A 13314-nucleotide genomic window follows, 5' to 3' on the forward strand; every position below is an offset into this window, starting at 1 on the left:
GGCAAACCAAAAACACACATTGGCAGTTACAGACCTATAGCACTCGCTTCTCATGTCTGTAAGTTGCAAGAAAAAATAATGTTAAACAAACTCGTCTACTACTGTGAAAAGAATAATGTCATCTCTGTAAATCAAGCTTTTTTTCTTTTTTCTTTTTTTTTTCTTTTTTTTTTTTTTTTTTTAAAGATACACAATTGATCATTGATTTAATGAAACTAACCACTCAGGTTAAGCACAAGTTTGCGACGAAAATATTTGCTTGCAAATTTGTTCGACATCACTATAAAGCCTATGACCAAGTGTGGCTTTTTCGTTTAATGTTAAAACTGAAGGCGATCGGATTGTCGGGACATATGTATAACTTTATAAAAGACTTCTTAGAAAACAGAAAATTTCAGACTAGGACAGGGAATACGTATTCACCTACACGAACATTGCAGACAGGTATACCGCAGGGCTCTGTAATTGCTCCAATGTTGTTCAACCTTCTAATGAATGATCTACCAAAAAAAAAACTAACAAAAAATGTTGTAATGGTTCAATACGCTGACGATATATGCATGTGGATGAAAGTTACAATCAAAAAGAATACACCTGCCCGATATATGAATCGCACAAAAAAGCTATATCAAAATGAGTTAAACACAGTAGCAAATTATATGAGCGAGAGCTGAATACTCGGTTGGTATGTACTGATGCCCCTGGTAGGGTCTCCCATGCCGTACAGATCCTGAGATAGGGCCATGCTATTCTCTATTCTTCCTTTTACCGGTGTAATAGACCGAAACCTACCGCGCGCGCGCACGCACGCACGCACGCACACGCACACACATGCACACACACGGACCTGTTCGGCATGTGAGACCCTACCAGGGACATCAGTACAAACCAACCGAGTATTCAGCCAAGAATGGCTATGTAGGCTGTCAAATAAGGCCTAGAAAACAAAAAACCTTCAAAAGTACCGATGCCCCCGTTCACCTCGCTCGCTTGACGCGCTGCAAGTACGAGTACCGCATAAGCTTACAGTTCTTTCTTTTGTTTGAAATCAGAAATAGTTGAGGAGTTATTGGTCTAAAAATTGGATGTATCATTTTCGTCCATTTTTTCTTTTGTCTATCGGGATAATCATGCTTTTTTGAGTTGAGGATAAGCGCATTCCGTCTTCTGAACATTCAGTTACTATTTTAGACCAGAGGGTATTTTAATTTTGTCCAAAATATTCTGTAAATTAGAACCGATAAACCATCATTTCCTGGAGTTTGTGTGTGTGTGTGTGTGTGTGTGTGTGTGTGCGTGCGTGCGTGCGTGCGTGTGCGTGTGTGTGTGCGCGTTTGCACGCGCTCGTGCAATATTGAAACACCGCTTTTCATTTATTTGTTTTGTTTGCTTGTTTGTTTCTTTCTTTCTTTTCTTGCTCCTTTACTTTTAAGTGGAGACCTCTGTCCTGAAAACCAGCTTGTTCTTTGTTGTTTGTCTCGATCCTTTCTTTCTTCGTTCTTTTCTTTTCTTTCCTTATATTTTTACATAACCTATAAAATCATTCAAGTTTTACTTATTATTTCACTCTTATTCATTGGATCATAAAGGACCACTCCATTTCCATTCCATTCATTGTCCTGCCCGGGATGGGCGTAGAGGAGACATGAGGGACGATTCCGTAGTCAGACGACGCCATCCGGTTCTATCTTCTGCCTGTCGTATCAGCGTAGCGCTATCCATATTGGTCCATTCCTTGATGTTGTCCATCCAACATTTGGCTTGCCTCCCTCTTCGCCTTCCACCCTCTAGCGTTCCCTGTAGAACTGTCTTTTGCAGTGAATTGTGGCGTGTCACATGCCCGAACCATGACAGCTTCCTCCTTTTGACCACTGCTAAGAGTGGTTCCAGTGGACCCGCTAGCATAGTTGTTTGGCTCTTGACAAAGTCATTGGTCTTTCTGTCCTTCCATGAGATTCCAAGCAATCGTCTGAAGCATTTTGTCTCAAACGTCTGGACTTTCCTAGTAGTCTCTGCTGTTAAAGTCCAACTTTCACATCCATACAGCAGTATGGATAGCACCAGGGATCGGTACAGTTTGATCTTTGTTGGAAAGCTGATCTCTCTGCTCTTCCAAATCTTGCTGAGCTTAGCCATTGCTGATGTTGCGATCGCTATCCTAATCTTTATTTCAGTTGTTGAGCGACCGTCGTTTGTGAGGGTGGAGCCGAGATATTTGAAAGCATCCACTTCTTCAAGTTGTTGGCCGTTCATGAAGATTTGAGCTTGGGTGTTGGTTGAGCTGTTTACCAACACTTTGCTTTTCTCGGTGCTCACTTCCATTCCGTATGCACCTGCTCTTCCTTCTAGTCTCTTGGTGAGGTCTTGTAGTTCTTTGTTGCTGCCTCCTAGTAGATCTATGTCATCTGCGAATCTCAAGTTGTTGATGATTCTTCCTCCTATGGAGATGGTAGAGTGGAAGTCATGGAGGGTTTCGCGCATGATGTTTTCTAGGAAAAGGTTGAATAGTACTGGGGAGAGCAGGCAACCCTGACGGACACCGACTGTGGTCTTAAAGTATATTCCGATTTGGTTGTTGAGGAGGACTGCGCTGCTGGATGTCTTGTACAGCGCCTGAATGACTTTGACCACTAACAAACATAATTGACCACTAACATGAAGGACCACTAACAAATGATAATTCCACGCCCAAAATAACACATTCAAATACTCAATACTATAACTACCACTGTCATATGATAATTCCACGCCCAGAATAAGACATTCAAGTACTGAATACCATAACTAAACATTAAGAAAGTACAGATGTGTCCCAAAAAACAATTAATATTTGAATAAACAACTTTTGCAAATGTAATTAACTTACTTATAGTTAACAAAGCTTTTCTGCTTCCTTTGAAATTAAAACAACAAAAAAGAACAAAAAATAAAAACCGACTTTGGAGATAAGTATTTTTAGGCACATGTTTTCCCATTTTCCCCCATTTTGAATAAAAGCCCATGGTATGGTAAATGGTGTGCAAAAAAAAAAAAAAAAAAAAAAAAAAAAAAAAATCCATCGTAGTTCACCTACCCTTCATTCCAAGGTTGTAAATCTTGGCAATAATCACACACCACTGATATATGAATGTATTTAAGAGAAAAAGAGGGGGTATAAAATGGCTCAGTGGTTATAAACTGTCCAAGGCCAAACTGTACCCCGGGTATAAAGTAGCCTAGGCTAGTTATGCCCGGGGTATATTCTGGCCCTGGCCAGTTTATACGGTGGTATATTCTGGACTAGGCCAGTTTATACGGGGGTATACTCTGGACAGGGTATAGTTTGGCCTGTTACACCGGTCCTTTTTCCATCTTCAACTCCCAATCTTCTCTTCAGGCCCGCCGTCTTTGCTGTATGGCGCGACCCGTGATGGAGGGTAATGAGATTCTGGAGATTGAGAGAGCACGTCTCTTTGGCTCGGACGTCTCCTTGACAGGCGGCATACATGGGCCCTTGTGTGTTAATCGACAATCCCTGCTTGGGGTTGGGTCAAGACGGGCAGTTTTGAGGCTGATCAAGGTAACCTCTGTGGTGATCAGTTCTCTGTTTCCGGGAGATGGGCATGATCAAGGGGGATATGACCAGATCTTAACTGTTTGTCATATATCCCTCCCGAAGCTTGGAAAGGGTCAAGCTGGTATTGCCTGGATCGTGGCCTCTAAACTGGACCCAATTGTGGGTGGGTAAGGGAAGTAGTAGGGTAAGGGACTTTTCACGCCTTTTTTAGGGTCTCACCAGCGGAAGTGACGTCATAGGTCAAGGTCGCCGAAAGTGACGTCAACAGGTCAAAGTTGTCGGAAATGACGTCAGGGGAAGTAAGGTCAAGATCGAGAGTGATGTCAATGGAAGTAAGGTCAACAGGTCAATATCGTGTCATAGGTCAGCGGAAGTAAGGTCAACAGAAAGTGATGTCATAGGTCGTGATGCAATCGCCGAGTCAACAGAGTGAATGCCGGGCTTTGGCCGTTAGGCCCGTCGTCCACGGGGCGTCAGCGTCGGCCGCGCATAATTTTTTGATGCCTCGCTACATTGTCGCGCGGACGCCTGAAACCTGTAGCGAGGGGTGTCCTCTTACACGCGCGACAAACCTCCCCAGCCATCATGCATCACGCTCCTTATGTCGAAAGTCATGTGCTGTGAGTGTCGCCCTGACGATAATTTTTTTTTTTTTTTTTTTTTTTCCTGCCCCATCATCTGCACCGTTTCAGTGGCATTACTCCCACGCCGCTCATTGAGATTCCCCCATACACGGCCACACCCGGGTTCGTCCGTCGCAGTTCCAGCGTCGGCAGTCCACAGGGAACCATCGATGTTAGGTCGCCTGGAGGCCACACACCAGAGGAGACCCTGCACTGCTGCTGAGTCACTTCGATGGTGTTCAGTGGTGCCTGTTCTGATTTTACGTACACCTACTAAGCCCCCTACTAACGACAATAATGGCTTAGTCGCGGAGCCAGACTGAGTGAGCGTCCCTCCCAGAGTGGAGACCGCCACCACGTCCCTCAAACAACAGCCCCCGACGAATCCGCCGATACTGACGACATTGACAGGACTCACCCCAAGCACAGAAGTGGAGGGGTATCGAAACTGAGGTCACCATGAGAGCAGGGCATGAAAGGCCACAGACTTTGAGACTATTTTGTTTATATTGATGACGATGAAGGAGGAGGAGGATGACGATGATGCTATGGAGGTCCATTTTGGTTTGGGACTGCGTGACAAGGCTGTACTCTACGCTTCCTGTCATAATGATATCCCGGCGTTAACCAGGCCCGAGAGATACAGACACTTGCAGTGTTGGTCAAGTAATTAGAGCAACACACCCAAAGACGCATCCTTGAAGTGGATGACACTCGACTGTGTGGTCCCAGTCTCCCCATTTAACTCTCTCCATACGAACGGCGAAAGAGACGACGTTAACAGCGTTTCACCCCAATTACCATCATCAAAATATTGCAAGCGGAACGCTCTTATACTGAAGACGTGAATGTTGACAAAGAATGCCACAATTCTGACGACGGAAGCTAAAGGTTGGGTCATTGAGACACCCACTAGACATCCGAGGGGTCTATGTAGAGGAGAAGAGAGGACTGGCCGTACTGAGTGAGTTAAGCCCACAGCACACTCAACTCTGGGTAGGAGCCGGCCACGGGCCGAAAAACCCACCTCCGCTGGGATTCGAACCCGCGTCCTCCCAGCCGTCAGTCCGCGACGCTAACCACTTCGCCACGGCGGCTGGTGCCCTGACGATAATTTATTGTTGATACTGAAGAGGAAATTATCGTTGACCGTTGACATGAAAATACCCCCCACTTTCTCCGAGGAAGAAAACAAAAAACTTTGTTGTTGTTGTTTTTGATGATGTTATTTTGTTATTTTTGTTGTTGTTGTTTACATTTAAAATGGGGCAACAGCTACATATAACATGCTTTTGTTGTTTTATATACTATTTGTTTCTTGATTTTCTTTTGACGTTTTTTCAAACATATCACCACGTTTCCTTGAATTTATTCATCACACACCTTATCCAGTTTATCTGTTTAGTAGTTATTATTCAGTCACTTTTCCACGCATGATATTGATATTCATTGTAAAATCAATCATTTGATCAATCATCCAGTCACTCACCAGTCACTGTATTAATTGTTACATCAATCAAATGGTCTCTCCTGTGTTAACTGTCTCAAACAATGTAATGAAATAAAATCTGTGTTGTTTAGCATGTCATTTTGTCTGTCTATTCATTCATGCAGTTAGATAAACTGGACAAATTTATCATAGTTTATACTTATATATTCATTTATGTGTATTCACTGATTTCATTTTATCCACTTCATGTATAAGCCATCAACATTTTATTTATAAACATGAAACTGTATTTATTCATTATTTCATTTTATTCGTTTTCTACTAAATTGTTGACCTGTTTTAATTTTATCATTATTTTTCTTCTTTGCCATCCAGTTTTCACTGACCCTTTCCTTCAATGAATATATTCTGCATTGTATTTGTTTATCTCATATTGTACTATTCCTTATACAGGTCTATCTGTCCAACGGTCTCTCTGTCCTTAATAATTTGTTAAGGATTCATGCGTTTATTTCTTAATTTACTTTTCTTCTTTTTTTTTTCTTTTTTTTTACTTGTACATTCGTTTTTGCGTGTTATTTTGTTAATCTTCTGTTGTTTTTTCTTTGTCCTGAGGGCAGGATGCAAAAACGCTTGCCTTTGTTTATTCCACTTACCCCATTAAAGAAAAACCAATTGAAGTCAGTTCAGTTCAATTCAATTCTCTCTCTCTCTCTCTTGATTATTTTGTCATTGCTTTGTCTGACGCTTGGATTATTTAAGTCAGACAGTCAATATTGGTTTGGGAGGATAAGGCGTGCTTTCTCAAACCCACGCGGTCTCGGGCTTATTTTGGTGGCGTTCGTCGACATGACGCGTCCGCGACGCTAACAATTTCGTCACGGCGGCTGGTAAAAATAGTATTTTGTTTCATTTTATTATCATTATTATCATCATTGTTGACTCACTTGTGTAAACAGTGTGAGTCCATGTGATAACCCAGTGTCGGGTGTGTGTGTGTGTCTGTGTCTGTCTGTGTGTGTGTCTGTGTCTGTCTGTCTGTCTGTCTGTATGCCTGCTTGTCTGTCTGTCTTTGTGTCCATGGTAAACTTTAACAAAGTCAATTTCTCTGGAAATACTTTGTCTGCCAGTACCAAATTTGGATTACCGGTAATAGGCTGTAAAGTCTTCCGGATAAACCTGTATTCCCAGAACATGAACGGTTTATTCCGTTGAGGTTCCGAACCCAGAAAATGTTTGGGTTTGAAGCACTTCAGTTTCATGTTTGCATTTGAGTAAAGAAAAACAAATTCTGGACACACACAAAATCTGGACATAACACATACAGTGACACTAACTGTATAGTCAACGTGTCTACTGCATATGAATATTTCAAAGAATGATTTAAACAGCATTATCGTCTTGAATATCGTAATCGATTTATCACGCTAAAAGAGCATGTTTAAATATTAATTCTTTAACGCCACAGGTAGACGCGTTTTAGCGCTTAAGTCTACTTACTCTCAACCCGAACATGCCTGGTTCGAATCTGCTTTCAAGCCTTTTTGAAATATTTATTTTAATCGGAAGCTTTATGATATAATAATAATGGATACTTATATAGCACACTATCCAGAAATCTGCTCTAGGTGCTTTATAGAAACACTTTTATTTACATAACACATTACATCAATGTTACATACACACAACAAAATGTGACTACACACACACACACACACACACACACACACACACACACACACACTGCATACATACATTTTAACATACATGTGTACCTAACAGCTACCCTCCCACATAGGCACGCACAAACATACATAAACACACACATACACCACACACACACACACACACACACACACACACATGCATGCATGCATGCATGCATGTAGTTATGTACACATACATATGTATACACACATCGTCAAGCACAGCTAACACAAAGGAAGTGGACCTGCCACAACTGAACTTATTGCTGAGGGAAAAAGTGAGTTTTGAGACGAGATTTAAAAGATGCAAGGGAATCAAAATGACGGAGGTTATCAGGGAGCTTGTTCCACGTCTTTGGTGATTGAAAAGAAAACGATCTGTGTCTATGGGTCTTGTTTCTGACGTGAGGTATCCTGAGAAGTCGAGTATCAGAGGAAGAACGGAGCTGGCGAGACGGAGTATAGATATGGAGGAGTTCAGAAAGATACTTGGGGCCAGATCCGTTGACTGCAGAAAAGGTCAGAGTAGATAGCTTATAGTCTATTCGATCAGAAACGGGAAACCAGTGGAGAGACTGAAGGAGAGGAGAAACATGGTCAAATTTAGAAGCTCTGCAAATGAGACTGGCAGCGCTATTCTGAATTCGTTGGAGTCTGTCTAACATATTTGGGAAGACCGGCCAAAAGAGAGTTGCAGTAATCCAACCTTGAGAGAACCAGAGCGCATACAAGTGTCTTGGTTGCATCGGTTGAGAGATAGTGGTGGATAGAACTGATTCTTCGCAGTTCCAAATAGGCAACTGTACATACGAGTGTCATTCAATAAATAAGGTGAATTTTTCGGTATAAGGACTTCTAATACAGATAGAAGCTTACTTTTTTCTTTTTTTCTTTTTTTTTCTTTTTTTTTTACTTCTTTTTCACATGGATTTAATTTGTTTTGCAGATTAAAAAAAACTTTGAGAGTTTTGGCGATTAACAAAGATGGCCGACCAAGAAGCATGCTCCAGGATTGAACAGCGGTCAGTTATCAAGTTTTTGGTTGCTGAAGGGTGCAAACCAGTTGAAATTCATAGGAGAATGTCAACTGTGTATGGTGCCACATGTTTCAGCCGAAAAAATGTCTACAAGTGGGCTAAATTGTTTAAAGAAGGACGGAGCAGTGTCCGTTCAGACGATGAAGTCAAAAGTGTTGTGAGCAACTGGCTGAGACATCAGTCCAAAGATTTTTACGCTGAGGGAATACGGAAGCTTGTGCACAGATGGGAAAAGTGTGTGACAGTGCTGGGAGACTACGTGGGAAAAAAAAAAGTAAGCTTCTATCTGTATTAGAAGTCCTTATACCGAAAAATTCACCTTATTTATTGAATGACCCTCGTATATTCGAAATGTGCTGTAGGAAGGAAAGAGACTGGTCTAGGATTACACCAATACTGCGAACGGGAGAAAGTGAAACAGGTGTGCCATTGATCAGAGCAGTCAGGAAAGGAAGGATGTAGACGAAACTTCTTTGGACAGGCTATCGTAAATTCAGCCATCATCATTTAGTTGCAGCTTATTTAGAGTCATCTAGTCCTTTATATTAGGCCAGCAATGCACTGCCGTGTTTGAGTCACCAGTGCATCAATTCAGCTATGGAAGCTGACTGATTAAGTTGAGTGTCATCAGCAAAGCTCTCATGCGACATCGCATGATGACTCATGACATCCGACACAGGATATCAAATGCAGAACACATTTTACGATCTTTATTTATTTCTTTAAAAAAAATTCTTTAAAGTGTGTATCACAAGTGAGTCATGAAGGCCTTGGTTCTCTGGTTATTATTACTATTATTATTATTATTATTATTGTTGTTGTTGTTGTTCTCGTGGCCTCATTGTTTACAAATTTCAAGTCGAAAAACCACCGAGGCGACCATGTGTTTGTTCAGTATTGTCCGTGTGTTCTGTGTGGCTTATTCAAGAGGCTATGCCAGTCTTGAATAAAAGCTTATTTATGTTTGCACATTTCTTCTGTCATAGCGGCTGTGTGCACATGTCAAAATGATCGGTATAAGGACAAACCCGGCGCTCCCTTTTTATGAGGAAGTGTCTGGGTCTGCTCCAATGTACTTTTATCTACCGGTGTGCTGGCTGTATAGGTAGCATAAGCAGTACTGACTTGAAGTTGTGTACCTTGTAAATGGAGAAAGATACCTTGCTATTTGTTACTATAATTACTATAATTGTTTTTTCGTTTTTTGTTTGTTTGTTTTTTGTTATGATTGTTATTGCACAGCCAAAAGGTTTAGGGTGAATGTGATGTTCCTAAGGTTGGTGATAGTGGTGGCTGTATTGCTAATGGATTTGTTAATGCAAAGGAAGTCGATTCTCTCTTGCAGAAACTGAAGACAAAGAAAGCAGTCAGTTCTGATAAAATCAGCCGCCGACTCTTGAAATCATGTGCTGTTAAATTTTGCAGTGTTTGTAGTGAATAATTTTCATGGTGTGTAAAAGCACTGAAATGTTTGCTGCACATGATATTGTAAAACAACAACAAAAATCAAAACAACGACAACAACAAAAAGAAATGAATAAACAGATAAGTAAAGAGGGGTCTGTTTTGATTGTTGATGGTTCATCCGTTTGTAATCAAAACTTTGCAAATATGTCTTTGGTGTGGTATCCCTTACTTTGCGAGACTGGACTTTGCGTCAGCTGTTTTGTTGTTGTTGTTTTGTTGTTGTTTTTTTCATCACTCTTGCAAACAATTCAAGCAGTTAGTTCTGTCTGTCTTTCAAAGTTGCATGCCTACTTGATGTACAGAAACAACTGGATACACAAAACAACAGCCTAAAATTTTGTCATGCTAGGTATCACACTGGGTTTTTTTCCCCATCATCTGGGAAATATTTGCATGCATACACACTTCACTGTCAAAGTAATCGAAGTTCAAAAAACAACAAAAGAAGATAATAATAAAGGCCAAGAACATATGGACCAATCAAACAAGATTGTTTTCAAGATCTGTCACAACCGTCATGTGACGTCATCTTACATATAAGTGATTGTGGGAGTTCAAGCCCTCGATCGCAGAAGAAGAAGAAGCAGAGGAAAACTTCTATGGGATCCCATGAGACCCCGAGGTCCAAGGGTTGATTCCAACATGCTAATACTACTTCTGATAACCTCGGTTCAGTATTTCAATGTCAGCCGAATGCATGATCTAATCTATTCAATAACTTGTTTGAAGTGGCCAAATGTATTATTATAATAAGTGTATGCAGAAAAAAAAATCTCATTATTGTGATACTCACCACACCGATGAGTTGTGTTCTGGGTTCAGATTACAACACATGACGCAACCCGACACAGGGGACGACGTCCTTTGTCACCCTGCCGTTTGTCACCCGGGGAGGAGGGGAGGGGAGACATATTGCGTCAGGTATTCTGAGGAAGTCCTAGAGCTTTGTGATAAGCGCAGAGAACTGAAGAGTCAGAAGCAGAGTGCAGAAGGGGCAAGAAAGTATAAAGAAGCAACTAAAAAGGTGAAGAAAGGAATGAAAGATGCTATGGAAAACTGGATAGATGAGAAATGTGAGGAGATAGAAACCAGCTTGGAAAGAAACGACTGTAAGAAGGCCTATCAACTGGTAAAAGACCTAACTGCAACAAAATCAACAAGAACCTCCACCATACAAGATAAAGCGGTAAAGTGCTTGACAGAAGAGGAGGACATAATGAACAGATGGACGGAATACTGTGATGAGTTATACTCCCATAGAGCAACTGAAATGAAATGAAATTATGGTGCTTAGAGCCTCGCCGACCACTAAGGCCATCTCAAGGCTATCGCCGCGTCAATTACTGCTACAAGGCTAAAAAAAAACAACCAATTAAAACGAGTCACCACTTCAAACTTTCCACTCCAAAGTTAAAAAAAAAACTTCCATAGTTTAAAACCTTCAAATCTGGTTAAAAAGGTTCACTTCTTTTAAGAAGTCCATCAGCGCCCACGGAGGGACATCACGAAACAAAGTCTTCAAAGAAACCGCCGTGTAATGTCTGCGTCTAACGTCATGCAGATCCCAACAGTCAAGGAGCACGTGTTTCACGGTGAGAGGCTCGTCACAGGGAACGCATCGAGGGGCCTCCTCCCCCTTCAACAAGTAAGAATGAGTAAAAAAAGTGTGCCCCGTACGCAGTCTGCACAGCACAGATTCCTCCTTTCTGTTCTTCACCCCCGAAGGGAGGGTCTCTTTTAGGTCCGGACGGATCTGGAAGAGCTTGTTGTCCATCTGGGTGTTCCACTTCTCTTGCCAAAGATCCTTAACGTAAGTATTGACCTTCCGCTTCATGTCTGTATAGGGTACCAAGGATCTGGACAATTCTTTCTTTACAGCGTTCCTGGCCAGCAGGTCCGCCCTTTCGTTACCACGAATGCCAACATGTCCGGGAACCCAGGCCAACACAACCTCGTATCCTTTCTTCGTTGCAAGAGTAAAAGTTTCATAAAATTCCAGCAGTTTGGGATGAGTGATATTCCTGCAGGCAATCGCCTCCAGGGCTGATAAGGAGTCGGAAAAGATCATGAATCTCTTCTGTTTGGAAGAGAGAACCATTTTTAACCCCAGGACCAGTGCGGTCAGTTCCGCGGTGTATACCGAGCTGTCAGACAGGATGTGTTCCGTTGAGGGCCGGTCAGGAAAGGCGGGACAGAACGCAGATGGGGCGACTCCGTCCTCTGACTTGGAACCGTCAGTGAAGATGCCTTGAAAGGTGGGGAATTTGTGGCACAGTTCCGAAAAGTAGGTTCTGTAGGCCAGAGAACTGGTGGTGTCCTTACGGTACGAGGCCAGATCGAATCGGACCTCAGGTGTTGTAAAGGTCCACGGGGGGCTGTCAGGGAACTTAGAGAAATCTGAGATGCCACTGACATCCAGATCGGCATTTTCCAAGTGCGGCTGAATGCGGAGTCCGAGAGGAGGTATGCGGTTTGGGTTGTCTGTAAATTTCTTATCGAAAGGGTTGTTGAATACAGCATCGTAAGCAGGGTTTGTAGGTTCCGAAAACAATTTCAAATAATAGTTCAGGGTCAGCTTCAGTCTGCGGTTGGAAAGAGGCGGTTCCCCCGCCTCTGCGTACAGGCTGTGCACAGGGGTGGTGCGGAAAGCACCTAAGCTGAGACGGAGCCCTTGGTGGTGTACAGGGTCCAACAGTTTCAGGTAGGACGGTCTGGCCGAGCCGTATACAACACTTCCATAATCCAGTTTGGACCGGACCAGGGCTCTGTAGAGGTGCAAGAGAGTCCTCTTATCAGCACCCCAGTTCGTGTGTGCCACAACTCGGATGATGTTCAGGGCTTTTAGGCAAGATATTTTCAGCTGTTTAATGTGGCTGAGAAAATTCAGCTTCTGATCGAAGACGACCCCTAGAAATCTGGCTTCCTTGACCGCCGGGATGGTGGATGTTCCCAGACGGATTTCAGGGTCCTGATAGAATTGGCGAAAATTATGAAAGTGGATGCATTCAGTTTTGGAGGACGAAAATGTGAAGCCATTCTCCTCTGCCCAACACTGGATTTTGTTGACGCAGAGCTGAAGCCGTCGCTGGATGCTGGCGTACGTGCTGCCGGTTGCATATAAGGCAAAATCATCCACGAACAGCGAGCTGTCCGATCCTTTCTGAACGGATTGAACGATGTCATTAATTTTGATGCTGAACAGAGCCGGCGACAGGATGCTCCCCTGCGGGACACCCAGCTCCTGCTCGTGAATGTCGGACAGGGTGGTGCCGACTCTCACCTGGAATTGTCTGTCTTGTAAAAAATTGTGGATAAACTGAGGCAGGTGTCCTCGGAAGCCGAGCTTGTGCAAGTCGGAAAGAATACCAAATTTCCACGTGGTATCGTAAGCTTTCTCCAGGTCAAAAAATATGGCCACCACATGTTGTTTGTTGACGAAAGCATTTCTTATCGTGGTTTCCAGACGAACCAGATG

This window comes from Babylonia areolata, chromosome 1 (genome assembly GCF_041734735.1).
Source record: "Babylonia areolata isolate BAREFJ2019XMU chromosome 1, ASM4173473v1, whole genome shotgun sequence".
In the NCBI taxonomy this organism is placed as follows: domain Eukaryota; kingdom Metazoa; phylum Mollusca; class Gastropoda; order Neogastropoda; family Buccinidae; genus Babylonia; species Babylonia areolata.